The 27,109-nt window shown below is 41.9% G+C and overlaps 1 long non-coding RNA gene and 3 other non-coding genes across 4 annotated transcripts; all 4 read left to right on the forward strand.

Moving 5' to 3' along the window:
• The first annotated feature begins 7,588 nt into the window (after positions 1 to 7,588).
• LOC149458146 (uncharacterized) lies at positions 7,589 to 21,356 on the forward strand. The gene is made up of 9 exons (XR_016313500.1): positions 7,589 to 7,638; positions 11,554 to 11,601; positions 12,639 to 12,691; positions 13,218 to 13,267; positions 17,061 to 17,108; positions 17,933 to 17,985; positions 18,511 to 18,560; positions 19,947 to 20,013; positions 21,253 to 21,356. It is a non-coding gene; the product is annotated as an uncharacterized LOC149458146 (long non-coding RNA).
• LOC149458147 (small nucleolar RNA SNORD65) lies at positions 13,021 to 13,093 on the forward strand. Its single transcript, XR_016313511.1, has one exon. It is a non-coding gene; the product is annotated as a small nucleolar RNA SNORD65 (small nucleolar RNA).
• LOC149458148 (small nucleolar RNA SNORD65) lies at positions 18,312 to 18,384 on the forward strand. The gene has a single exon (XR_016313512.1). It is a non-coding gene; the product is annotated as a small nucleolar RNA SNORD65 (small nucleolar RNA).
• LOC149458149 (small nucleolar RNA SNORD49) lies at positions 19,809 to 19,880 on the forward strand. Its single transcript, XR_016313509.1, has one exon. It is a non-coding gene; the product is annotated as a small nucleolar RNA SNORD49 (small nucleolar RNA).
• Positions 21,357 to 27,109: the final 5,753 nt, after the last annotated feature.

A 27,109-nucleotide genomic window follows, 5' to 3' on the forward strand; every position in this document is an offset into this window, starting at 1 on the left:
ATGTTATTTTCTCACTCCCCTGTGATTATACCCAAATCTATATTTAGAAAGTTGAATTCTCAATTTATTAAATTTATGTGGGTCAATGGTAGGACAAAATTAAAAATAACACTTCAACGACCAAAGAAGGAAGCAGGGATGGCACTTCCAGATATGTATTTATATTATTTGGCAGGACAATTAAAAAACTTACAGGTATGGGTAAAACAACAAGGAGAGGGAGGAGTGGGAAAATATTTATTAAAAATCCTTCAATTAGATGAATTAATAGTTGAATTGGAGACAAAGTCGTTGAAGTTACCTATGGTCAGGATTCCCTTTTTACTTTGGCAAAAAATTGTCAGTGACAGTTAGTCAGTTCGCCGCTGTAGTCCCGCTATAAGTCGCTGATCGCTGCCATTACTAGTAAGAAAAAAAATTCCAGTATATATACCGTCATTTGCAGACACTATAACTTTCACGTAAACCAATTCATTTAAAGAACAAAAGGTATACCTCTCAGGCAACAGGTGTGGCTGACCCTTCTTCCTATTGAACCAATTAATTTACACGTATTGGGATTTTTTTTTAGTAAAGACATGTTGCAGAATACATTTTGCTCTAAATTTATGACGAAATAGGATTTTTTAAATATTTTTACTGGACATGTCTAATAGCAAAAAGTCAAAAAAATTTTTTTCAAAATAGTCTTTTTTTTGTTTATAGTGCAAAAATAAAAACTGCATAGGTGATTAAATACCACTAAAAGAAAGCTCCATTTGTGGGAAAAAAAGGACGTAAATTTTATTTGAGTGCAGCGTTGCATGACTGTGCAATTGTCAGTTAAAGTAACGCAGCGCCATAACGCAAAAAATGGCCTGGTCAGGAGGGGGGGGGGGGTCAATCCTCTGGAGGGCAAGTGGTTAAGGTAAAAAATACAGGATCCGATATAACAAAACACAGAGTTCATGGGTCCATATCTGTCTACTAACAGCCAGAAGGTGTATACTTAGAGAACGGCTTAACCCACTTTACCCAACTATGGAAAGGGTACAGAGAGATATAAAGAACTTGCTTTACTTAAAAAACTTATCAATTAAAGTAGTTGATGGGGGGGAAGCAAAAGTCGAAGAAAATGTATCAACAATGGGCTCTATATAAGGAGAAATCTTTGACAGCACAGGAAAAAGCCATGTTATCACCTATTTGGGTTTATGCAAATTGTAAAATTAGAATATGAGGGAAGACCATATATATTTATTATATGTATTTCTTATCTGTTACAATTTTATACAGTATATTGTATATCTTGGATGCTAAGCTTTGGCCTATAGGGGAAAAAATGTGTATATGCTAAAAGAGAGTGGTGGAGGCCAGAAATTACATAGGAATTTAGAGGTCAGAGTTGGCCTGGTGATGGGTAACAAAGAGGGAGATTAAGGAAAAGATGAGGATAATTGATATTATTAAATTTTGGACTCCCTGTTTTGTTTTGCTTTTGTGTAATGCATAAATAATTTGTTTTGTTATTGTAAAGTAATTTTTTTTTTTTTTAATTAATAAAATGTTTTAAAAAAACAAACAAAAAAAAACGGGATACTTTGGCTCTGCTGCTGCCCAGTGTCTAACTAGTAGTACTACAACCTGCAAACGTCCATCATCTAACATAACATAGGGCACTCCTCATACAGCTTTGCTGCCACGCAGTGTCCAACTTACAGTATTACAACCTGCAAACGTCCAATACAACAAATCTATCCTATAACAAAACACAGGAAGAGGAATTTACAAAAAATAGAGCAGACAGAATACCGAGCATGCATGTATCATAACCAGTCAGATTCTATCTTCAGCTGGTTCTGTTAAGTTTTCAAAAGGAAAGTTTTTTTGTTTTTTAAGAATAACATTTTATTAGTCTTGTGGCAGATTAGCAAGAGTACACTGACTGTTTCTTATCCGTTTAAAGATAATAGCAAATAACAATCATCCATAGGCATGGTAGTGCAACACAATTTTAGTGCCTGGATGAGATAAACAGACACTGGAATAGTCTCTGGATGCTCAAAAAAATGTGTGACTCCATTACAGTGGTATGCCTATGGATGGCAGGTATAAATCCATGCTGGGAGGACACGTATCTGAGAGGAATGGATAGATAAAGGTGTGGGTAGGAGAGGAGAAACGGGCTAGAGAAAAAGGAAAAGACAGAAGAAGAAAAGTGTTGGGGAGAAGGGGAAGAAGGGGGAGGTGTCTCATAGGAGGTTCGGCCAAGCTGAACATAAGGATGGATTAAAGTCTCTCATTGTTAACAAAGGAAGGGTAGGAGTTTGAGTGAGGTAGAGAAAGCAATCCATGCAAACCAGAAGTCCTGAAATTGAAAGTGTTATTGGCTTCAGCGAGTAGCTCCTCAATCCTCATGATGAAGTTCAGTTCCGCTACCTATTCCCTGATTGTTGGGACAGTGGTAGACTTCCAATGCCTAGGGATCAAAGCCCAAGCCACTGAAACAAGAAAGCAAAATAGGCCCTTCTTTGTCTTTTTGATGGACCCTAGTATCATGGACAGGAGAGCCACTTCCAACACTTACCCATAAATAGGTGGCTTAAGTGAAACATAGATTGCCAGAATGATATGATCCTGGGACAGGGCCAATACAAGTAGAGATGGGTACCACCTGGCTCTCATAGCTAAGCTTCTGTACCACCTAGTCCGGATTTTGACGTTTCTCTCTTGTGCTTGTGAGACTATAGTTAGTTTGAAGGCAAAGAGAAAGGCCTTATCCAAGCCCTTTGGGAGAAGAGCATGTCCCAGTTACCACTCCCAGTCTTAGCAATAAAAGGGATAGTTGGGTAAAGCACTCGATAGGGGAAAATATAGTTTTGAAATGATGTGAAGGCACTCTGTTTCAGAAAGGTCCTCCAATGGAGTCAGGTCTCTGTGAAACTGGCCCATCCCTATGTGTTTATTTTAGAGAAGTCGGAGGTGAAAATAAGGAAGCCACTGTCTGTGGCATGGTGAGAGTTTGGTTGTTATCTTTGGTATGGTTTATCTCCATGAGGCCCAATAGCTTGTTGAATGGGAGAGGGTCTTTAGTCCTGCCACTGCAATGCATCCCCAGTAGAAGCTCTGGGGTCATGTGGTCATGGATGAGAGGAGATGTCATATTTTTAATTGTGGAATCCTATATATGAAGAAGTGAGGTAATCAGGGGTGGTAGTGTTGATAGGAGTGGGCGGTTGGTCGGGTGGATCCACGTAAGTGAAAATTTCAGTAATGGTGTTATGTTTCCTTCTAGTACAACCCATTCTTTGGAATGAGCAAAATCAAAGTTAGCAGTTGATTAGGTGCTATGCACAGCTGTTCCAGATTCAGTCTGCTCCATTCTAATGGTGGCCATACACACTTTGATTTTATTATCCAATCAATGTGCAATTCAAACACCATGAATAATGATTGATTAGCCATAACTTCCTTTTCTTCGCATTGATCAGCAGCCTTTTGGCTAAGACCAAGTGTAGTATCTATTCTTATCAGTGTGCAGTAGGTGTGCTCTGCCATAATTCTGGCCTTATGGCTGACTGTATAGCATCCATGATGGTATGAAGGATCTTCCCATGGGAACATAAACTGGGGTATACCTGGGCAGTGGAGGCTTGATGGAATTCTCTAGGGAACCAGGGCCACCTGATTTAACTTGTCTAGTTAGGGGCTGAGAAGGCAGAGGACCTCTAATGTCAACCATCCAACAGGAGTGGCATCCTGGGGGTACCAGAGTACCACTATGGCTTTGGAACCCCATTGTATGAAACTGCATAGTCCCTGACACCTTATGCTTTTTTTCAGCACAATGGCTCACGGGCTAGGCCTTTTGGACAATTTTCATTATTACCAGGCTGAAAGGCTTAGCCAATACACCCGCACTGGCACTTTTTTATTTTTGTGTATTTATTTGCATTCCATGTGTGTCACCCTTCTCTTATTGATGTATTTCCCCTTTAATCAGGATGGAGGGAGTGGGTCTTCAGGCCTATTCTTAAATTTAGGGGGATAATGTGTGGTCATCAGGTTCTTTCCTCCATTGTGTCTCTTTGGGAGAGCCTCTCACCTAATATTCTCTGGTCAGCTTTGGCTGATCAAAGAAGAGAGGGGTTTGTCGGGCCTTTTAGCTAGGTGGACCTGAGTGTGCCTTACCCCTGTTCCCCTATCAGACCTTTTGTGCTTTGGGATTCATAGAAGGGTCCTTCCTGTTGGAATACAGTGTTCATGTATTTTGTGCAACAACTACATCAGTATTCAGTGGAGATATATTCTTCAACCAGTAGATGGCAGTGTTTATAAGTTTGCAGCTGCATCTATGGTATACTCTATGTCTTTTATCTGAATAAAGTTACCTGTTTCCTTGTCGCAGTGAAGCATAAAAGCACATGTGGACTGTGCAATGTTTGTTCTGTAGGGCTATATACAGAATTTCTAACACTTCCTCTTCAGCATAGGATTAACAGACACCATAAGTGCACATGCACTTTTTTGTTACTTTTTGTATTTAGTTTTTGAACACCGTACTGTGAGCTTGTTAAAAAACAAAAGCAATGAAAAGCAACATTGAGATAATTTGGTTACATTTTGATTGATCGGATTAAGAGATTACATGGAAGAAGCAGAAATATGATCGATGATTTATGATTGTATTGAGAGCAGCTGGGTGGCTAAGTTGTTAGCACTTCCACCTAGCAGCATTGGGGTCATCAGTTTGAATCCCTGGGTACTGCGGTTTCCTACCACACTCCAAAGACATGCTTGGCTCCTATCTAAGTTGGCCCCAGTATGAATGTGAGTTAGGCACTTTAGATTGTAAGCTCCTTGAGGGTTAGATACTGATGTGTATGTACAATATATACACTATATTGCCAAACGTATTGGAACGCCTGCCTTTATAGTCCATAGTGCCAAGCCCATCTTGGGAGTGAGCAACAGAGGGTGGCTACGTTCCTACATACAGTGGGAGCATGAAGAATTGAAAGTAACCACTCTTTAACAGGAAGTTGTTTTGCAGCAGCAAAAAAAGCAGTTTTTAGATTTGGAGGAGGTGGAGAGCAACAGAAGACACTTTTTTTAACTAAAAATACTTACCTGAAAGGAATAAATTTTTATACCGGTTTAGTGTCACTTTAACTAGAAGAAATTAGCTTTTAAACATACTCTCACTAACCTCTGTAGTTGCAGGTACTTTGAAGTAGTGATCTTCAAAATTCGCTACTTGTTTTGTTTTTAGGCTAAATTAGAATCCTAGGCAAACAGCTAAATAAGATAAAATATACAATATATTGCCAAAAGTATTGGGACGCCTGCCTTTACACGCACATGAACTTTAATGGCATCCCAGTCTTAGTCCGTAGGGTTCAATATTGAGTTGGCCCACCCTTTGCAGATATAACAGCTTCAACTCTTCTGGGAAGGCCGTCCACAAGGTTTGGGAGTGTCTATGGGAATGTTTGACCATTCTTCCAGAAGCACATTTGTGAGGTCAGGCACTGATGTCAGACGAGAAGGCCAGGATCGCAGTCTCTGCTCTCATTCATCCCAAAGGTGTTCTATGGGGTTGAGGTCAGGACTCGGTGCAGGTCAGTCAAGTTCCTCCACCCCAAACTCGCTCATCCATGTCTTTATGGACCTTGCTTTGTACACTGGTGCACAATCATGTTGGAACAGAAAGGGGCCATCCCCAAACTGTTCCCACAAAGTTGGGAGCATGAAATTGTCCAAAACGTCTTGGTATGCTGATGCCTTAAGAGTTCCCTTCACTGGAACTAAGGGGCCAAGCCCAACCCCTGAAAAACAACCCCACACCATAATCCCCCCTCCACCAAACTTTACACTTGGCACAATGCAGTCAGGCAAGTACCATTCTCCTGGCAACCACTAAACCCAGACACGTCCATCGGATTGCCAGACAGAGAAGCGTGATTGGTCACTCCAGAGAATCTGAAGGCCACACGAAGTTTGGAGGTCTTTAGCTATTGACTCTGCAGACAGTTGGCGACTTCTGCACACTGTGCACTTCAGCATGCGCTGACCCCGCTCTGTCATTTTACACGGTCTACCACTTGGTGGCTGAGTTGCTGTTGTTCCCAGTTGCTTCCACTTTGTTATAATACCACTAACAGTTGAGTGTGGAATATTTAGTAACAAGGAAATTTCATGAATGGACTTATTGCAAAAGGTGACAACCTATCACGGTACCACTCTTGAATTCTCTGAGCTCCTGAGAGCGACCCATTCTATCACAAATGTTTGTAGAAGCAGTCTGCATGTCTAGGTGCTTGATTGTATACATCTGTGGCCATGGAGGTGATTGGAACACCTGAATCCAATGATTTGGAGGGCTGGACCAATACCTTTGGCAGTATATTGTATATGTACAGTGCTATATAACTACCTGTAATAAATAAAATAAATCTCTTAAAGCGTTACTAAACCCAGGACCCTGCATTCACTATATCTGGTCTCCCAGGACCCTGCATTCACTATATCTGGTCTCCCAGGACCCTGCATTCACTATATCTGGTCTCCCAGGACCCTGCATTCACTATATCTGGTCTTCCACAGTACACATAACATGGAAATGCAATTATTTTAGTAAATATAAACTGCTAACTTCCTTTTCTCATCAGCAGTTATAGCAGTCTTGTGACTTCTATCAGTGTCCAGCAGAGCACTGGTTAAAGAAGCTTGTAGTAGGAGTTTTCTTTCTGCTCTAGGATGATACAGAACCCCTGACCTCTGTCTGGACAGTGCTGATTGGCCCTGTGATGATCACATGCACTCTTCCAAGAAAAAAAAAATAACCTCTCTAGCAATACACACCAAACTGAGCATGTGCAAAATTCCTACCGTTCAGTCTGTCTTATCAGGAGATAAGAGGTGGTCGCTTGAAAAAGGGGAGGAACGGAGAAGACATGATCAAACGGCCTTTTCACACAATGCAGAGGATTGACTACTTAGGTTCCTCAGTGAGTATAACAAGCATGCTTTACTGCATATACAGACTGATTTTACTGTTGTGGGTTTAGGAACACTCTAACTACTAATCTAAATTCACTTCCCTGTGTGTGGCATATTGATCTAATCGAATATAGAACGATTATTCCTATCAGGAGAGATCATTTGGAAAATAAACTGATCATTTACTGAAGGGGATATGGCCACCATTTGTAAATTCTCCTCAGGGTGCTCTTCACATAGAGCTCTGCTGCCACCCGGTGTCCAACTTCTAGTACTACAAACTACCAAAGTCCTGCTCAACAAATCTTCCAAATAACAAAACACACGGCGCTCTTCTCATAGAGATCTACTGCCACCCAGTGGTCACCCGGTAATACTACAGGCTCAAGATGCCCACGATGTAAATTTACTCGTGATTGTTTATTCATATTAAACACCACCATATCCCGGAGCCGCCACATTCCAATGTCTGAATTGTCTCTGGTACGAAAAAAAGTGAATTAAATAATATTAACCGCCAATGGCTGACAGTGTAAGACTACATCTCCCAGAATGCTGCGGGAGGTATCGCGATAATTGAGGGCGGGATTTGGGGCTTTATAAGGGAGAGGCGCGCCGTGTAGCATTCTCTTATGTCCTCATGGCTGCTAGGAGAAGGTGAGTGATATGGAGCCATTGTCTGCACGTGGGGTGGTAGTGTAGGCCGGGAATGGAGTTCTTCGCATTTCATTCCAATAATTTGCTGCTTTGTATCATTAAAGCCGGCCATTCACCTTCCGATGTAATTGTTCAATTCATATATACCAACACTGCTAGAGGCCGTCATAAAGTGTCCTTAGGACCAGCCATTGTGGTACAAGCAGGGGCGGACTGACCATTTGGAAACTTGGGCACGGCCCGGGGTCTGTAGGGGGCCCCATGAGATGCCCCTGGTACTTTTTTTTTTTTTTCCCTCATAGGTTATTTTGAGTTTGATCCCCTATTGCCTGGGGGCCCCATGAGTTGTCAGTCCGCCCCTGGGTACATGCGTCTAAAACCCCCTTTAGATCTATCAACTGTTTGAGGGAATTGTACAATCAGATTGCATGGTGTGTAGTCTGCTGGGAGGTGGCCATGTGTGTGGCATGTGATCTCTGGGTCAGAGGTTGTGGAAGGCAAGGGTAGATGGAGCCGGATACACATTGCTTTGTTTAGGGTTTTTTCTTGCATGGCTTTGTCATGTGAGGCTGGCCATACACTATACAATCTGAGGATAAACGTGCACAACCTCCTTCTTATATCCAGACAGGCTGGTCCTTGTATTATATAACTGATAGACCTAAGGCTGACTACACACCAAATCTGATCATACAATCTCCTTCAGATCTGACAACCGCTATGTAAAGCTGGCCATAGACTTGTTTGAATGTTGGCCAGGTCAGCAGGAACCAGCTGAGACTCAATGTATGGGCCGGCTGAATGATCGATCAACTTGGGTACTAGCAGCCTGTTGGGTTTTACATGGGATTATTGCAGTAATCGGTATGTACTCCTGGCAGAGGGAGCTGCAGGCACCATGGCTCCACACTATTGTTGGGGGGGATAAAGGGTTTTTTTTTCTAGCTTTTATGCTTGCTTTGTATTGCATACCTTTTTGGTAAATTAAAGATTGTACAGAGGTTTAACCCCTTCCCAAAATTATTACAGGATTTATATAGCGCCAACAATTTGCTCAGCACTTTACAATATAACGGGAGGCAATACAGCAACAATACAAGAGGGTTAGGAGGCCTTATAGCAGTAATGCTACAGGGTGTCATGGGTGCGCAAAATAACGTGTTATATTGTATTTCTGGGTAGGGGTGCATACACTATTCATGGCCTCAGCTGTCAATCGCCAGGTCCCGTCTGCTGGTTACTCACCAGCACCCAGTGATCTAGGATTATTACCAATGGAGGGAGAGAACTGTAAACAATAGTTCTCTCCTGTCGGCTCCTGCACACTTCTGTGCATAGCAGAGCACACAGTGGTGTGCCTACCTTATGTAAAACTGCAGTTAACCCTTTGATTGTCCCAGATGTTAACCCCTTCCTGCCCAGTGCCGTTAGTAGTGTCAGTGCTTTTTATTAGCACTGATCACTGTATTGATGTCAGTGAGTCATTTCCCCCCACTGTCAGATTGTCAGCCACAGTCCTGCAATAAGTTGCTGATCGCTGCAATTGGTGTAAAAGAAAAAAAATCCTTTGTGTATATACCACCATTTGTAGACTAACTTTCACATAAACCAATGTGCACGTATTAGGAATTTTTTTTTTTTTAGCAAAGACCTATTGCAGAATTTGACTATTTGATTTTTTACTTTTTTTTTTTTTTTTTTTTTTTTTTTTCTGGCCATGTTTAATAAAGTGAAAAATATTCTCAACATAGTTGGGGCTTTTTGTTTATAGCAAAAATTAAATGCACAGGCACTCAAATACCACTGAAAGAAAGCTGTTTCAGGGAAAGGCTTATGCAGGCCATAGATGGGATGAAAATTTGTCCGGAAGTATAATTGGCCGATTTTTGGATCGTTAGTGGGTGAATTTGTCGGCCATTTTTGTGATTTTGACACTTTTTTTAATCGGTTATGTTGGGAAAAAAACTGGCTGATTTTCATGGCAATGATGGGCAAATCGGCCGTTTTTACCAATTGAAAAAAATGCGCATGAGCCATGACCTGCAAGAAGAAAACAAACATCTCTATCCATTTTGGATACAGATGTTTCTATTTGGATACAAATAGATACAATGTTGCAACCGCAATATTTTTAAATGTCAAATAGCAGGGTGTCCCTACAGAGCTCCACTATTATATTTGATATTTAAAAGTGTTGCGGTTGCAACATTGTATCTGTATCTAAATAGAAACATCTGTATCTGAAATGGATACAAATAGATACAATGTTGCAACTTTGCTATACTCTTAAATGTCAAATATAATAGTGGAGCTCTCTGCAGGGACACCGCTATTATACTTGCCGGCCGTAGACGGGCCGAAAATCAGCCTTTTTTTTTTACCAATGGTGGTAACGTCACAACACAGATGGTTTTCGCCCAGTCTGTGGCCTGCTTTACATTTAATTTGGGTGCAGCATTGCATGACCAAGCAATTGTCAGCTAAAGTAGTGTATTGCCATAATGCAAAAAATGGCCTGGTCAGGAAGGGGGTAAAGCCTCTGGAGGGCAAGTGGTTAACATTCTGTAATGTGTATGGTCTGCTTTCTTTCCCAAGGTTGGAATGTGTATAACCAGCCATGCAATATTAATTTTCTTAAGCTGGCTGTACAGTCAGTGTTTATGGGGGGAGGGGTCACTTCTACAGAGCCATTGTATTCTCCTGGTGGGGAAGAGCAGTCCCTGCCAGTGTACAGTGATTACTGCTAGTGGCTATAATAGCTGCTAGCGATAATCGCATGTAAAATCTGACAGGTTGGCTGTACCCAAGTTGATCAACTAACTTTGTTACATTCTGCCTGCCATATGTGGGTCTAATCTCTGCTGGTCCCTACCTGGAGATCAGTACTCGGTATCCACTTCTGAAGATCAGGGACTGGTCTTGACTGTATGTTTCTGGTAGGGATGCACCGATACACTTTTTTTTTTTTTTTTTTATTGAATACCAATACTTTGTGGCACAATTTGCGTCCATACAAAATGTATGGACACATCTCACGACAGAGAATGGCATGTAAGTTGAACAGCAATGCTGTGATTCCTGTCCAAATCACATGCGGTTTCCCCACTGCTCCTGTGTGAACCCAGACTTGTCATAGCCGAGATCACACGAGCGGTGCCGGAAACATCCCTGCACAAATTCATACTGTCAAAGTAAGCTGCTTCACAGGTCTAGGATTTGAAATCCTCCCGGCTTTCTCTACTCTCCTTGCATGGCTGACTGTACAGGCTAGATGGCTTCTGTTTGGTTAGCACCTGGGTTCATACAGGAGCAATGGGGACCTGCATGTGATTTGGACAGGAATTGTACCACATTCCTGTACAAGTCACATGTTTACGGTGTGACTTGCATACTTTGTGTATGGATGCAAATTGCACTCCAAAGTATTGGTTTTGGCCATTGGGAACATTTTTGTAAGTACTTGATACTAGTATCTGTATCGACACCTATACCTTTATTGGCATATCCCTACTTTCTGAAAAATGTAGACTCTTGTAGGTCTTCTTGGTGTCAGATACTTTGTTACAAGAGACTGCTCTGGTCACACTTCTATGTTGGTGTGGTGAGAACGATTGGGCCTTGTTAACACTATGCTACATTGCTTTGGAGCTGTGATTGTGAATAGTACTGCAATATGTCTTCTCAATACATCACATATCGTGGTGCTGGTGAAAACGCCACATGCACCTTTTTGGTTCATCTGGCAGCACAGCCAAATGGGCCACCTTAATGCAATGCACATTAAACACTGCAAAATGGGGTGACTTGGCCCTCGGTTTTTATTTAGTGATTTCAAGTTAAGCGTTAACTGTCAACTTTTGGTCTGTTTTTCTTACATTGCAGTGATTGACAGAACTTGTCAATTTGTTTTAACAGGCACATGAGCATCATGGGAAGTGTAGCAGAAATGACCCCAGGATGATGGTATGTATCTGATTTTATTTAGACTTGCTGTTTTGGCAGAAAGATATACCAGTCCATCAAAATGTGTAAGCCTGGCTTGGTTATGCATTGGTGGACTCAACCACTTAATTTTGCCCTTTGACTGTAATGCTGTATGTTGGATTAGATGGTTCAGGTTCATTTCTGTGTTGGTCCCACTGGCTGCACATACTTGATCTCCACTTTCTCCCTAGTCTATTCCTGTTGCTAACAGATGCAAAGATGCAGAATACTGGCTGTCCAAGGGGTGTGGATTTTGGGCTGGTTTTATCATGGGGTAGGGTTTGATTGAAAAATCAATCTTTGCAGAGGTATACATCAGGGGGCCTATGGGAGCACCTTAAATCAAAGTGTTCAGAAAAGCAAAGGAAGCACCACACCTGTCATGGTGGGTAGAAATCATCCCTTATAGAAGTTGGCAACATTTTGGGTTGGCAAAACGTTCCTTCACCTGAGCTGGAAGATCTATTCGACTGGGTAGCAGGACTCTTATCAATTAAAAGGGTTCAGGAATGAAGTGACCTGTTGGGTGTTGCAGATGGCACATTGATCATGTTAGCTGTATGTACGAAAACTAGAACTTTTGGGTGGCTACTTCTGTTCAGCATGAATATAGGAGATGGGAGCAGGAAAGTTCAATTGAATCTAAACAGTTCTGTTGGTGTCATGGTATAAGAGCTGTACATACTCATTGGCAGGTTCAGGTTTCTAGAAGTTTCCCTCCCAAAATAGACATGTTCTGGAGGTTACTCTACAACCCTGCCTCTTGTGTGCTGGGGGTGAAGCTAATCGGCTGCAATGTGCCAGTGGTCAAGTGATCTTTTTCCTGACAGTAGGAATGCTAGTTTATACACAGGTAACATTGTTAAACAATATTAAGACTGTTTACTTGCTTTGTATAGACAGGAAATTAGGTGACCCCATTTAAGCCAGTGTTGCCTTTGATGTTAGGGGGGCCCAGTGTTGCCTATGTTAAGCCAGTGGTCAATGGACTTCTAGTAATGGACTTTTCTTTGCAGGAATCTACATAATGAACACTTGAATGCCCAGCCACACCATTCCTGGTTTAAAGGTATATTTCCCCTGTATTTGTCATTCAAGGTCATAACTTGTATTCAAAGTTAATTGTGCAGTGATATATAAACACTGAATATTGCCATCACATGCAATTGAATTGTGGGTAAGATCTTTGCCAGATTACACAATTTAGACTTGTCTTGCATTAAGCTTGCTGGCTGAAAATGGCAAATATGTAACTTACCTGCAGGAAAATATATATCATGCTTGTAGTATACATGACATAGACACAGAACTGTCCCTGATCCTCACATGGAGAGGTCTGTACATGGCTTTTCTGGCAGACTGATGTGGAGACCTGAACTTGGGCAGGTACAAGGTGTGCTGTGATGAAATTAACCTAAAATAAGCTGGAATTACCGTCAGATTGCAGGTGGTGAGAAGGGTACTTCTGAGCACACCCAGTTCTATAGCATTCATTAGAAATGTTTTTGCTGCATAGCTGGTTTAATTCTCTACTTAAATGGTATAGAGCTTTCTGAAATTCCAATATTAATAAAAAGCATCTTAATTTGTTTCAGGTCTAACAGTACGGAGTTTCTAGTCTCAGATCTGGCTGTTTACAATTGTGGTAAGTTTTTTTTTTTTGTTTTTTTGTTTTGTTTTTTTTAATTGGTATTGCATAAACTGCTACTGGCTTTAAAGAGTAACTGAGCTCTGGAAGCTAGAACCAAAAAGTCAGGGAAAGGGCACAAGGTTAGTCGCCAGTATTGAATAGTCTTCCAGCAGTAAACTTCCTGTCATGGATCTGCCATGCTTTGTTCTACACTGTGGAGGTGGCTATCTTGATTAACCACCTGCCCTCCAGAGCATTTACCCCCCCCCTTCCTGACCAGGCCATTTTTTTTGTTTTTGCATTACAGCACTGTCTAACAGACAATTGCACAGTTGTGCAACACTGCACCCAAACGAAATGTATGTCCCCCCCCCCACACACACCTTTCTTTCAGTGATATTTGATCACCTGTGCATTTTGTTTTGCACAATAAAACTGACAATTTTGAGTATTTGTGACAGTTTGATATTAAACATGTCCAGTAAAAATTTTTAAATAAAATTTCATCAAATTTAGGCCAAAATTATTCTGCTACATGTCTTTGCAAAAAAATCCCAATATGTGTTAATTGGGTTGAGTTATATATACACAAATGGCAGTATGTATACTGGGATTTTTTTTACTAGTTGTGGTGGCAGTCAGTGACTTGTAGCAGGATTGCAGCAGGCTTCCTGACACTGGGGTCACTGACATCCTCAGTGACACCTATAGTGATCACTGCTAATGAAAAGCATGGACACTGTATGCTCCACCTGACAGAAAACACAATCAACAATTGACAGTTTAAATGATTTTGTGTCCATGCTTTTTCATTAGCAGTGATCACTGTTAGTGTCACTGAGGATGTCGGGTCCCCCCACGTTTGTATCCTGGGGGTGCATTACTCAAGAAGATATTTATAGAGTATTGTGGAGGATGACTACAGTAACATATTTTTCAATTTAAAAATGTATAAAACCACAGGTAAAATGCATAATAAAGCCCTATTGAGAATCTTGGGGCACAGTTGGGTAAACTGTTACTATAGTAACCAATCACAGGTGTTAATCAGACTTCAGTGATACTAATCGACAATAGTAGGAGCTAAAGAAAAGTACATAGTGTCCATGCTTTTTATTAGCAGTGATTACTATTGGTGTCACTGAGTCCTGCAATAAGTTGCTCATTGCTGCAATTGGTGTTAAAGTGTATATACCACCATTTGTAAACCCTAACTTTCACATAAACCAATTTACATGTATTGGTCTTTTTAGCAGACATGTAGCAGAATTTGACAATTTGATTTTTTTTTACACTTTTTTTTTTTTTTTAATCGGTTATGTTGGAAAATGGCTGATTTTCATGACAATGATGGGCAGATCGGTTTATCTTTTTACCAATTAAAAAAATGCGCATGAGCTGTGACATGCAAGGAGAGAACATCTGTATCCATTTCAGATTCAGATGTTTCTATTTGAATACAAATAGATACAATGTTGCAACTGCAATACTTTTAAATGTCAAATATAATAGTGGAGCTCTCTGCAGGGACACCAATATTTGACATTTAAAAGTATTGCAGTTGCAACATTGTATCTGTATCCAAAATGGATACAAATAGATACAATGTTGCAACTTTGCTATACTTTTAAATGTCAAATATATTAGCTGAGCTCTCTGCAGGGACACTGCTATTATATTTGCCGGCCATAGACGGGATGAAAATCAGCCCTTTTTTTTTACCAATGGTGGTAACGTCAGCCGATTGAAAACCCAATTTTTTTTCTTTTTTCTTTTTTTTTTTTTTTTTTAACCTGGCCGGTTTTTGCCCCATCTGTGGCCTGATTTAAATTTCATTTTGGTGCAGTGTTGCATGACAGAGCAATTGTCAGCTAAAGTAGTGTATCACCATAATGCAAAAAAATGGCCTGGTCAGGAAGGGGGTAAAGCCTATGGAGGGCAAGTGGTTAACAAGCTGTATAGTGTATGGTCAGCTTTCTTTCCCAAGGTTGGAATGTGTATAACCAGCCATGCAATATTCATTTTCTTAAGCTGGCTATAAAGTCAGTGTTTATGGGGGGAGGGGTCACTTCTACAGAGCCATTGTATTCTCCTTATGGGGGAGAGCAGTCCCTGCCAGTGTACAGTGATTACTGCTAGTGGCTATAATAGCTGTTAGCAATAATCGCATGTAAAATCTAACAGGTTGGCTGTACCCAAGTTGATCAATCAACTAACTTTGTTACATTCTGCCTGCCAATACGTTGGTCTAATCTCTGCTGGTCCCTGCTAAACCGGCTGAGACTTGGAACAGACTATGGCTGGCTGGGGCACACAGGCAATTCTCATTGCCTGCTACAGTACTTGTGATGTGGAGGTTTCTATTAAAAAAATCAAACTTTTGTGTGCATCAAACTTGTATCGTACAGCCTGCTATAGAGCAGGGTTCCATGGAACTCTGGAGTTCCTCCACAGGTTGCTAGGGGCTCCCTGAGCCATTTCTGCCTCAGATGTTCCCACTGACAGTTTATCTTTCTCACCATCTGTAAGGGGGTGATTCTTCCCAATGATCACAAATGTAAGGAGCATTCTTCCCACTGCCCATCACACTAATATTGTGAATTGTAGATCTAGCCATTTTTCAGGGGTTCCCTGAGACTAAACTGCTATTTCAAGGGTTCCTCTGTTGAAAAGGTTGAGAGGCTGCTATGTTGGAGGTGACTAGCTGGATAGGATTTTGCCTGTCGGCACTCTTCCATCCTGGTGAATCCAGTCCAGGTATTTTACCTGGAGATCAGTACTCAGTATCCACTTCTGAAGATCAGGGACTGGTCTTGACTGTTCATACCTTTCTGGTAGGGATGCACCGATACCTTTTTTTTTATTGAATACCAATACTTTGTGGCACAATTTGTGCCCCTACAAAATGTATGGACACATCTCACTACAAAGAATGGCATGCAAGTTGAACAGCAATGCTGTGATTCCTGTCTAAATCACATGCGGTTTCCCCACTGCTCCTGTGTGAACCCAGACTTGTCATAGCCAGAGATCACACAAGAGCGGTGCCAGAAACATCCCTGCACCAATTCATACTGTCAAAGTAAGCTGCTTCACAGGTCTAGGATTTGAAATCCTCCCAGCTTTCTCTCCTCTCCTTGCATGGCTGACTGTACAGGCTAGATGGCTTCTGTTTGGTTAGCACCTGGGTTCATACAGGAGCAATGGGGACCTGTGTGCGATTTGGACAGGAATTGTACCACATTCCTGTACAAGTCACATGTTTACAGTGACTTGCATACTTTGTAGTGCAATCTGCATCCATATACAAAGTATTGGTTTTGGCCATTGGGAACATTTTTGTAAGTACTTGATACTAGTATCTGTATCGACGCCTATACCTTTATTGGCATATCCCTACTTTCTGGTATATTTAGACTCTTGTAGGTCTTCTTGGTGTCGGGTACTTTGTTACAAGAGACTGCTCTGGTCACACTTCTATGTTTGTGTGGTGAGAACTATTAAGCCTTGTTCCCACTATGCTACATTGCTTTGGAGCTGTGATTGTGAATAGTACCGCAATGCGTCTTCTCAATACTTCACATATCGTGGTGCTGGTGAAAACACCACATGCACCTTTTTGGTTCATCTGGCAGCACAGCCAAATGGGCCACCTTAATGCAATGCACATTAAACACTGCAAAATGGGGTGACTTGGCCCTCGGGGTTTTTATTTAGCGATTTTCAGGTTAAGTGTTAAACTGTCAACTTTTGGTCTGTTTTTCTTACATTGCAGTGATTGACAGAACTTGTCAATTTGTTTTAACAGGCACATGAGCATCATGGGAAGTGTAGCAGAAATGACCCCAGGATGATGGTATGTATCTGATTTTATTTAGACTTGCTGTTTTGGCAGAAAGATATGCCAGTCCATCAAAATGTGTAAGCCTGGCTTGGTTATGCAATGGTGGACTCAACCACTTAATTTTGCCCTTTGACTGTAATGCTGTATGTTGGATTAGATGGTTCAGGTTCAGAAAAGCAAAGGAAGCATCACACCTGTCATGGTGGGTAGAAATCATCCCTTATAGAAGTTGCCAATATTTAGGGTTGGCAAAACGTTCCTTCACCTGAGCTGGAAGATCTATTGGACTGGGTAGCAGGACTCTTATCAATTAAAAGGGTTCAGGAATGAAGTGACCTGTTGGGTGTTGCAGATGGCACATTGATCATGTTAGCTGTATGTACAAAAACTAGAACTTTTGGGTGGCTACTTCTGTTCAGCATGAATATAGGAGATGGGAGCAGGAAAGTTCAATTGGATCTAAACAGTTCTGTTGGTGTCATGGTGTAAGAGCTGTACATAGACTTATTGGCAGGTTCAGGTTTCTAGAAGTTTCCCACCCAAAATAGACATGTTCTGGAGGTTACTCTACAACCCTGCCTCTTGTGTGTTGGGGGTGAAGCTTGTCTGCTACAATGTGCCAGTGGTCAAGTGATCTTTTTCCTGACAGTAGGAATGCTAGTTTATACACGGGTAACATTATTAAACAATATTTAAGACTGTTTACTTGCTTTTTATAGCCAGGAAGTTAGATGACCCAATTTAAGCCAGTGTTTCCTTTGATGTTAGGGGGGCCCAGTGTTGCCTATGTTAAGCCAGTGGTCAATGGACTTCTAGTAATGGACTTTTATTTGCAGGAACCTACATAATGAACACTTGAATGCCCAGCCACACCATTCCTGGTTTAAAGGTATATTTCCCCTCCTATTAATCAAGGTCATAACTTGTATTCACTGTTAATTGTGCAGTGATATATAAACACTGAATATTGCCATCACATGTAATTGAATTGTGGGTAAGATCTTTGCCAGATTACACAATTTAGACTTGTCTTGCATTAAGCTTGCTGGCTGAAAATGGTAAATATGTAACTTGCCTGCAGGAAAATATATATCATGCTTATAGTATACATGACATAGACACAGAACTGTCCCTGATCCTCACATGGAGAGGTCTGTACATGGCTTTTCTGGCAGACTGATGTGGAGACCTGAACTTGGGCAGGTACAAGGTGTGCTGTGATGAAATTAACCTAAAATAAGCTGGAATTACCGTCAGATTGCAGGTGGTGAGAAGGGTACTTCTGAGCACACCCAGTTCTATAGCATTCATTAGAAATGTTTTTGCTGCATAGCTGGTTTAATTCTCTACTTAAATGGTATAGAGCTTTCTGAAATTCCAATATTTGAATAAAAAGCATCTTAATTTGTTTCAGGTCTAACAGTATGGAGTTTCTAGTCTCAGATCTGGCTGTTTACAATTGTGGTAAGTTTTTTGATTGGTATTGCATAAACTGCTACTGGCTTTAAAGAGTAACTGAGCTCTGGAAGCTAGAACCAAAAAGTCAGGGAAAGGGCACAAGGTTAGTCGCCAGTATTGAATAGTCTTCCAGCCGTAAACTTCCTGTCATGGATCTGCCATGCTTTGTTCTACACTGTGGAGGTGGCCATCTTGATTAACCACCTGCCCTCCAGAGCATTTACCCCCCTTCCTGACCAGGCCATTTTTTTTTTTTTTTGCATTACAGCACTATGTTTAACAGATAATTGCACAGTTGTGCAACACTGCACCCAAACGAAATGTATGTCCCCCCCACACACCTTTCTTTCAGTGATATTGGATCACCTGTGTTTTTATTTGCACAATAAAACTGACAATTTTGAGAGTATTTGTGACATTTTGATATTAAACATGTCCAGTAAATAAAATTTCATCAAATTTAGGCCAAAATTATTCTGCTACATGTCTTTGCAAAAATCCCAATACGTGTAAATTGGGTTGAGTTGTATATACACAAATGGCAGTATGTATACTGGGATTTTTTTTACTAGTTGTGGTGGCAGTCAGTGACTTGTAGCAGGATTGCAGCAGGCTTCCTGACACTGGGGGAACTGACATCCTCAGTGACACCTATAGTGATCACTGCTAATGAAAAGCATGGACACTGTATGCTCCACCTGACAGAAAACACAATCAACAATTGACCGTTTAAATGCTTTAATGTGTACATGCTTTTTCATTAGCAGTGATCACTATTGGTGTCACTGAGGATGTCAGGTCCCCCCATGTATATAACCTGGGGGTGCATTACTCAAGAAGATATTTAGAGGATTGTGGTGGACTACAGTAACATATTTTTCAATTTAAAAATGTATAAAACCACAGGTAAAATGCATAATAAAGCCCTATTGAGAATCTTGGGACACAGTTGGGTAAGCTGTTACTCTAGTAACCAATCACAGGTGTGTTAATCAGACTTCAGTGATACTAATTCACAATAGTAGGAGCTAAATAAAAGTACATAGTGTCCATGCTTTTTATTAGCAGTGATTACTATTGGTGTCAGAGGATGTCAGTTCCCCCCAGAAAAGTTGTCCCATAATCTAAATATAGTGGTTAGGGCTGTTGGTGGAGCAAAGAAACTAAGGTCTTGCAATTTTACAGTACTGAGATGTAGGAAGCTGGCAAACACTAACTGAAACCAGAGCCTGTTTTGTGTGGCTTTTTGTGGTGTCACATGATGAGGTTCAGGATATAGGAAGTGCCGTCAGATGCGATAACTGACGATAAACTCCTGCTCTGATTGGCACCCTTTTGCTCATGTTAGAAATTGTGTGGATTCCTTGCCTTACCAGTTCTGTCCTGTTTCAGGAGGATGAAAGCCTGGCAGTGGATGTCAGTCCAGCAAGCAGGGAGATGACCACTCAAGCAATGTCAGGTAATTGTGCTGTGTATTACACTTGTGTTGAGAGCCAATGATGCTTGTTATCCCTGTCTGATTCAGTCATGAGGACACATTCTATTACTGATGGCTCTGATACTGATTGCATGTGTATACTGGAGTTTGCAAAGTGAGGACTTTAAAAAACCTTTTTGCATTTAGAAATTTCAATGTTACTGAAAAACCATACTGTGCTACCAGTGAATATTGGCTTGTAATGAGCATACACTAAGGTGCCCAGATGGCCATTTACCAGTTATCATACTATAAAGCTGAATGTTGCAATGTAGGCAGTCTCTAAGCAGATTGAAGCTGGCCATACACATAGATTTGTTTCAAGAATTTGTTTGGTTTTCTAATTGTTAGTGGGGTCAAATTGATTTTCAACAGCCATGACAGGAAATGTGAAGGGGCAGGAAGGAAAACTCATTCAAATTGATTTTCAGCCAGTGTATGTGGTTCATTCAGAAATTACTTTTACACTCAACCACTTTTGAACAACTTTCATACATAAATTCTCCAAACATTTACACATGTATGGCCAGCCTAAGTCAGTGAGGCAAGGGGTTGGCCTTTCCAGTGTTCATAATTTTAAAGGGTGCTTTGATTGAAAAATTGAGGGACAGTCCCAAGGCACCCTTTGAAATTGAGTCTTGAGGCACCCCATTCTATCATTTTAAAAGCACCCCATTCAAAAATGTGAAACTATTCTAATAGAACGCAGCAACATCCGCACATGTAGGACACCCAACATTAGAGGTGGTTTATTCTTCCAAAGCAAATACACGTTTGCACATTAGTACCAACTAGTATTCCAGTGTTTCTATTCTCCCACTGAGCTAATGTTACCCCAGCACTGATGGAGAATGGCAGGGGAGGGTAAAACTATGGTGCTGTGCAGGCAGCTGATCTTCAACTGAGGTCATTGGTTCTCAGGATGCCAGCGGCTAGAAGGGCATAATGGTGCACAATGAACCTGTGAATTTGTGTAACTAAAAGGCAGGCTTTATCTACCCACTAGCTTGTATACAAATTTTTGCAATTTGTTTTAGATCTTTTTCCAAGGCACCCCTGAAGAAACCTCAAAGCACCTTAGTGTTGCTGAAAGTAACACCTGTGCAGAAAAATCTGCATCTTATGCCTGCAGAAAATGTTGATTTGACAGTGAAAGTTTACTGAAACTGATGCAGTTGGTTTTGGTTGTAAACACTAATACTTGTTTCCTTTTTATTATAGATGGAGTCTCTGGTCGAGGAATACATGAATAATCAATCTATTGCAAAGATGAAGACTTGACATTTTTGTTCCTAGTTCTTGTTCAAATAAAATGATCAAAACTATTTCTGCAGCTTTTTTGCCTTTATTAAATTCACTCTGACAAATGTCTGCAGTTTTAAAACATGTTAACTTTTGGATAGCTTCTTTGGTAATTAGTGTAGTGTTACAAGAGAAGTTGCTGAGGAAAATGTGTTCGGGCGGTCTAAACCTTGCCTGCATGTTCCTATTGAACAATGCTGTTTGTTATGGGCTAATAGAGTGTGTGTACTTGGGGCAACCTGACACTACTCGGATGCTTTGCCTGTCAGAAGTCTGGCATGTGACTGTTAGGAAGGTGTTATATGTATAGAGGTTCCTGAACTTTACCTACTATGATGGCCTTAAAGCTCAACTGCTTCTTGGCACCTAAAAAATTGGATTCATTTTAAATATTCAAAGCAAACTAATACATCCATGTGTCCATGCTTTATTTTGCTGAGAAATAACTGAAAAACATCTGAATTTCTGCTCTAACCATCTTGAGTAAAGGCATTTGATTCTTGTAGCATTTACTTCCAGTAATCTGCTCTTGGCTCAGACAGGCATGCAGATGGGTGCTCAGCTGAAAGCCTCTCCTGAAGACTCCTGGGATGTATGACATTTGCCTGTACTTTAATTTTTATTTATCACAAGTGGCATAAGGATTAAATAGTTAATGTTTTCATAAGTTCTACTTTAAGGTGCCCATAATTTGGTATATCCTGAAGTAAGGGAGACATGCACACTAGCATTTTTAAAGCTTCCAGCTATTGGTTTTTTATTTCTGGCCCAAGATGCAAATAGTGGTATCTGTCAATACACTATTTTAGGATAGATGTTTTGTCAAGCTTCAGCGTTTAGCAGGTGAAAATATTTTTTTTGTGGAGTTTTTGGGAACAATATGCAGGTAGAAAACTAAATGCTCCCAAAAGTTTGTTTTTTTCCTTAAACTTCAAAAGAATGGATGAGTCATTTCAGTAGTCAACAAATTTGCCTTGTGTAGCTGTACAGTTTGAAAATGAGGCAAATGGTGAAGCATGGTTATGCTCCTGCTCTCACAATTGTCTAACACTGGCCCCTGATAATGTGCTGCAAAGCATTGAGCTCACTTGAGAGCTGACAGAGGAAGGTGATGCTGTAAAAACACACACTATCAGAATTTTCATCCTTTTTCTGGAGTTAATCTTGCTGTGCATGGAGCCCTAACCCTGGTTCACATATCTGCAGTTTGCATTTTGCACAGGCACAAGAGCCCAATCATTTGAATGGACTCCTGTGCCCCGGGACACACGGAGTCCCTGCACTTCCGAAAATGCAGCCAACTCAGGAACCCCAGTTCTCAGTATAGTTGCAATTTCCAGTGTGGGCAGCCTGCCATTAGAATTAATGGCACCCACTCGCAGGTCCGCATTCATCTGTGGGTGGTGCAGCTGCACAGGTTTGTGTGGATCCACAGCAGCACCACCCACACAGGGTAACTTCACCTTTGGGAACATGTTACATGGGGTTTTTAAGGTGCAACATGTTCCCATAGCTGCCAACCCTCACCCTCTGACAGGTAATGAGTCTCCCCATACTATGGCTTTGAAAACCATCTGGCCGTGCAGGGCTCCATCCACACAGCTGCATCATTCATTCACACTTCCATGAATGAACTAACTGCAAGTCGCAGCTGTCAGCTTGTAGTTTTCAATTAACGATCACAGCGCTGTGGTAGTTCATTGAAGCATCCTGTCAGAATATCTGCTTACTCACATCCTGTACAGCAAATGCCTATTGATAGGTCTGCAGGAGACCTGCATGGCACTGGCTACTGATCGCTAGTGCAATGCTTTCCAGGCTCCTGTAGACCAATAAATGCACTTTTTTTTTTACCTGCAAAAAATGCATTTTTGTCAAAGGTGTACTTCGCATTTCATTGTTCCAGTGCATAAACACTGAAGGACAACAGTGACAACTATTGCCTTCAACGCTGAAGCACTTTATTGGTGTATCTGCATTTGGCTTTTGGTCTCGCAAGTCCCACAAATGTCTGATCCTGCCAGTGAAGTAGTTATGCAGTTTCATGTGGTGGTTATGCTGCAATCTTGCTAAATTGTTGCCACTTGTGTAGGCTGTGCCTGGTCCAACTGTTGAGCATATTGGAGGGGGGGGGGCACATGGCTATTGGCATGGTCACAAGCGTGTAGTTTTCATTCAGCAACTGGCAACACCTAGTCCTTCCTACTGTGAGCTGCAGTGTTTGGTAGGGAGTGAGGCACAAGAGTCTCAGTGGGGGTGTCTTTCATGGGGACTGCATCACTGTAACAACTTGGTGCTTTAGACTCATTCAGACACTTTGTTCTACCTTATGAGCTGATATGGTGCCTCAACCATGTTGGGCAAAGCAGGGTTCCTTTGCAGGGACACCCTTTCCAAGTCCCAGTTTCCATAGAGGGTGTGTAAAGGACCAGCTGTATACTATTGCAATAGATAGATGGTCAGGGTATAGCTAAAGACATACCAATCTTGTGGGGTTTTTTTGCTCAAGGATGCCTTTCTATGATCTCCTGTGTCCATCCTTTTCATGGTCAGGACTGTGGAGAGGCCAACAGCCTGTGGCCAGAGCATCTACAGGAAAGGCAAAGATTGGCCTCTGCACATTAAAGTGGAGCTCCACTTAAAGGATTGGTCACCCACTTCTGCAATCAAAAGCAGAAGTAGTCCTACCCCCACATGACAGGCCCCTGAAGACTACAGGACCATTCAGAAAGCACAGCACTACTCGCACGTGCAGTGGGCACTCAACTGTAAAGCTGCAAGCAGTGTTCGCTGGGTGCCCAAACTGAAGATGCTAGGCTGTGGGGAGGACACCATGGGATTGAGGGACAGATGAGTGGCTTTTTTTTTAAGTCTGCAGCTATGTGGGTTTTTTTCCATGTGCATTGAATTTGCACAGATCAGGCCTGATCCTCCTCTTCTTGGGTGTTCCTGGCCCCTTCCTGCCAAGTGCCCCCAGAGCAAGCAGCTTGTTGCTATTTGCATATAGAACTGTCTTGGCCCCACCCCTGCTTTCTCCTCACTGTGACAGTAGTGGGAGCCAATGGCTCTTGCTGCTGTCTGAGCCAGCAAGGTGGAAGAGTTCCTGGAGAGCTGCTGCCCTCATGCACATTATTTTAGGCACTTAGTCATGGCCAAAAATATTGGCACCCCTGCATTTCTGTCAGATAATGTACCCCTTCACCCAGAAAATTGTTGCAATTACAAATGTTTAGACATTCTCATGTTTTGTTTGTATTGGTATGACACAACAAAGTAAAGAAACAAAGCCAAATCTGACACACCTGCCAGGAGACAGAAAGGTCATTAATACCAAATTCCGGAGTGATGGTGATTGACATCCCCTGCTCCAATGACATTCACATTCCAGCAGACTTAACACCTCCCCCCCCACCCCACTGCGATACCACCCTGCGGCCCTTCATCACAGCCGGCCATGTCCTGTAGTGACATGTTGGTGGATGGAACCACAGCAAGTGGTGTCTGGCAGCCGGCAGTATAAATCTTCAGCCTCTCTGACTCTTGGCCTCTTCACATTGAATGAGCCCTTTGCACCTACCCATGTGGTTGAGGTATTAGAACAGTATCTAGGGAGGACACTTTTTTTTTTTATGTTTAGGTGCAGGCGGGGGTTAGAACCTCTGATGGCTTTGTACTGTGGTCTGTGTCCATTTTAGGGAGATTCTTGGTCTACTGTAATCCTGTTGATTACCAGATGGGACATTTTCTACTGGGGACCCTTGTTCCAGTGACAGTTGAGTAGGGGGGATTTACCTCTCATCTGTTCTGTCTACAGGACAGTCAATGAAAATCTCTCAAATGGGACACAGGTGATGAAAAAAACTGATGGTCTTTAACCTCTTGCTGTTTGGCATAGGGGGTGGGCTTTAATGCCTATTCGCTGCATGTATGAGTCTATGGGCAGCATGATTTCTATGCTGACAGCACGCTCCCAGCACAGAGACTGAGCTGTCAAAGACTAATGATTGGGAACTGGTGGTACTGACATGGTCATGTGATCACACAAATAGGCAGATGTCCCCTCAGCTAAAGGATGTTGGGGCAGACAGGGATTAAAGTTTAAAGTGGTATTAAAGGATAAATTCACCTTTTTCACAGAGAATAAAAAATTCACATTTTTTTTTGCAAGTAAAAAAATGTGCATTTACTATTTTTGAGTGCAGGAGCCTGCAAAACATTGCACCAGTGATCAGCAGATTGCTGGTGCCATGCTGGTCTCCTGCAAATCTGTCAGTATATCTGCTTGCCTGTATGAGATGCACAGACAAGCAAAATCAATGAACTACTGCAATGCTGTCGTAGTTCATTGAGGACTACAAGCAGAGAGCTGCTAAGGCTGTTGGGACTTGTAGTTCATTCACAGAACACTGTGTGGGCAGATCCACACACGGCCACAACCTATTTACAAAGGGACAGCTAGTACGGGGAACTTCTGCCCATACTACTGTCACAGGGAGTGGGGGGATTGGGTGGCAGTTGCAGCAATGGGAACATGCAAAGGGAAGTATAGAGAGGCACCACTGAGTGTAGATTGTAAAACATTTATTGAAAGGAAACATAAATTGCACTCACATGTAAATGATAAAATACAGGCACAGCTGAAATGTTTGTGCAATCGGGACCAGTTCAGGCCTCTGTTGTAGATGGAATCCTCTGCTTTCCTAAATTCAGGACCAGCTGGAAGATAACAGGGGACCAGAACAGGAGCTGAGGCAGCGGTGGAGCAAAGATGGATCACAACGCTCAGCGTGTCCGCGTCACCGGAAGTGATACAATGTAACATGTTCCCAAAGGTGAACTAATCCTTTAAAGGTTCTGATTTCTGTTTTAAAAAAAATAACAAGTTATACTTACCTGCTCTGTAATGGTCTCCTCTACTTGGGTTCCCCACCAATGTTCCTGACTCCTCCCACTTGGCCAGCAGTATCCCCAATAGCATGCCTGTTGCTATGGGGGCACTGGTGCGTTCTCGCTCTTGAACACAGCTCTATGCATACATAAGAAATATAGAGCCACGGCTCACCCCCAAGCCCTCCCCCTCCACTCTGTCCTCATTGGTCTACTGGCTGTGAATGACAGCAGTGGGAGCCAATAGCCAATGAGGAGAGAGTGTCCCAGGACAGCATTCCTTGATCAAGAGGGGGTTCAGGTATTAGGGGGGCTGTGGGGGGAGCAGCACACAGAAGGTTTTGCATAGAATACAACGAGGTAAAAAGCCTTCAGCCTTCACAACCACTTTAACTCCAGGCAGATATAAAACCACAAATGTGTGGCAGAGCTGGGTAGATCTCAGAACTGGATGGACAGGGATACAAATCCTCTGGCAGGTAAAACAGCTCCCATATAGACCGTATAGATGAGCTGTTTGCCTGGAGTTCCTCTTTAGCTATTCCCTGCTCTATCCAAAGTTACAAATCAAAGTTTTGGCTTTAGTGCCCGGTCATACCGGGTGTGACTTGCCATGCGATTGTCTGCAATTAAAGTGGTTGTATCAGTGCAATTCTGATTTGGTCAGAGTCAAAAGGACTTTGAAAGTAATGCATACACTACTGCAGGTGCGACTTGCATAGATATCCGTGTCTAGCAAGTCGCACCTGTAGTCGGAATGACATCTGACTTCAAGTCGTGTGACTTCACTGGAAGTCGCATGGTTTATAAGGTGTATCAGTGTGACTGGGGACTTGGAGGCACTATAAACCCCAAAGTATAAACCCTGGGCAGCAGTCCCCGGACCTCT

The sequence above is a fragment of the Staurois parvus genome, unplaced genomic scaffold (genome assembly GCF_062004578.1).
Source record: "Staurois parvus isolate SC_StPar_1 unplaced genomic scaffold, SC_StPar_1.0 ptg000293l, whole genome shotgun sequence".
In the NCBI taxonomy this organism is placed as follows: Eukaryota; Metazoa; Chordata; class Amphibia; order Anura; family Ranidae; genus Staurois; species Staurois parvus.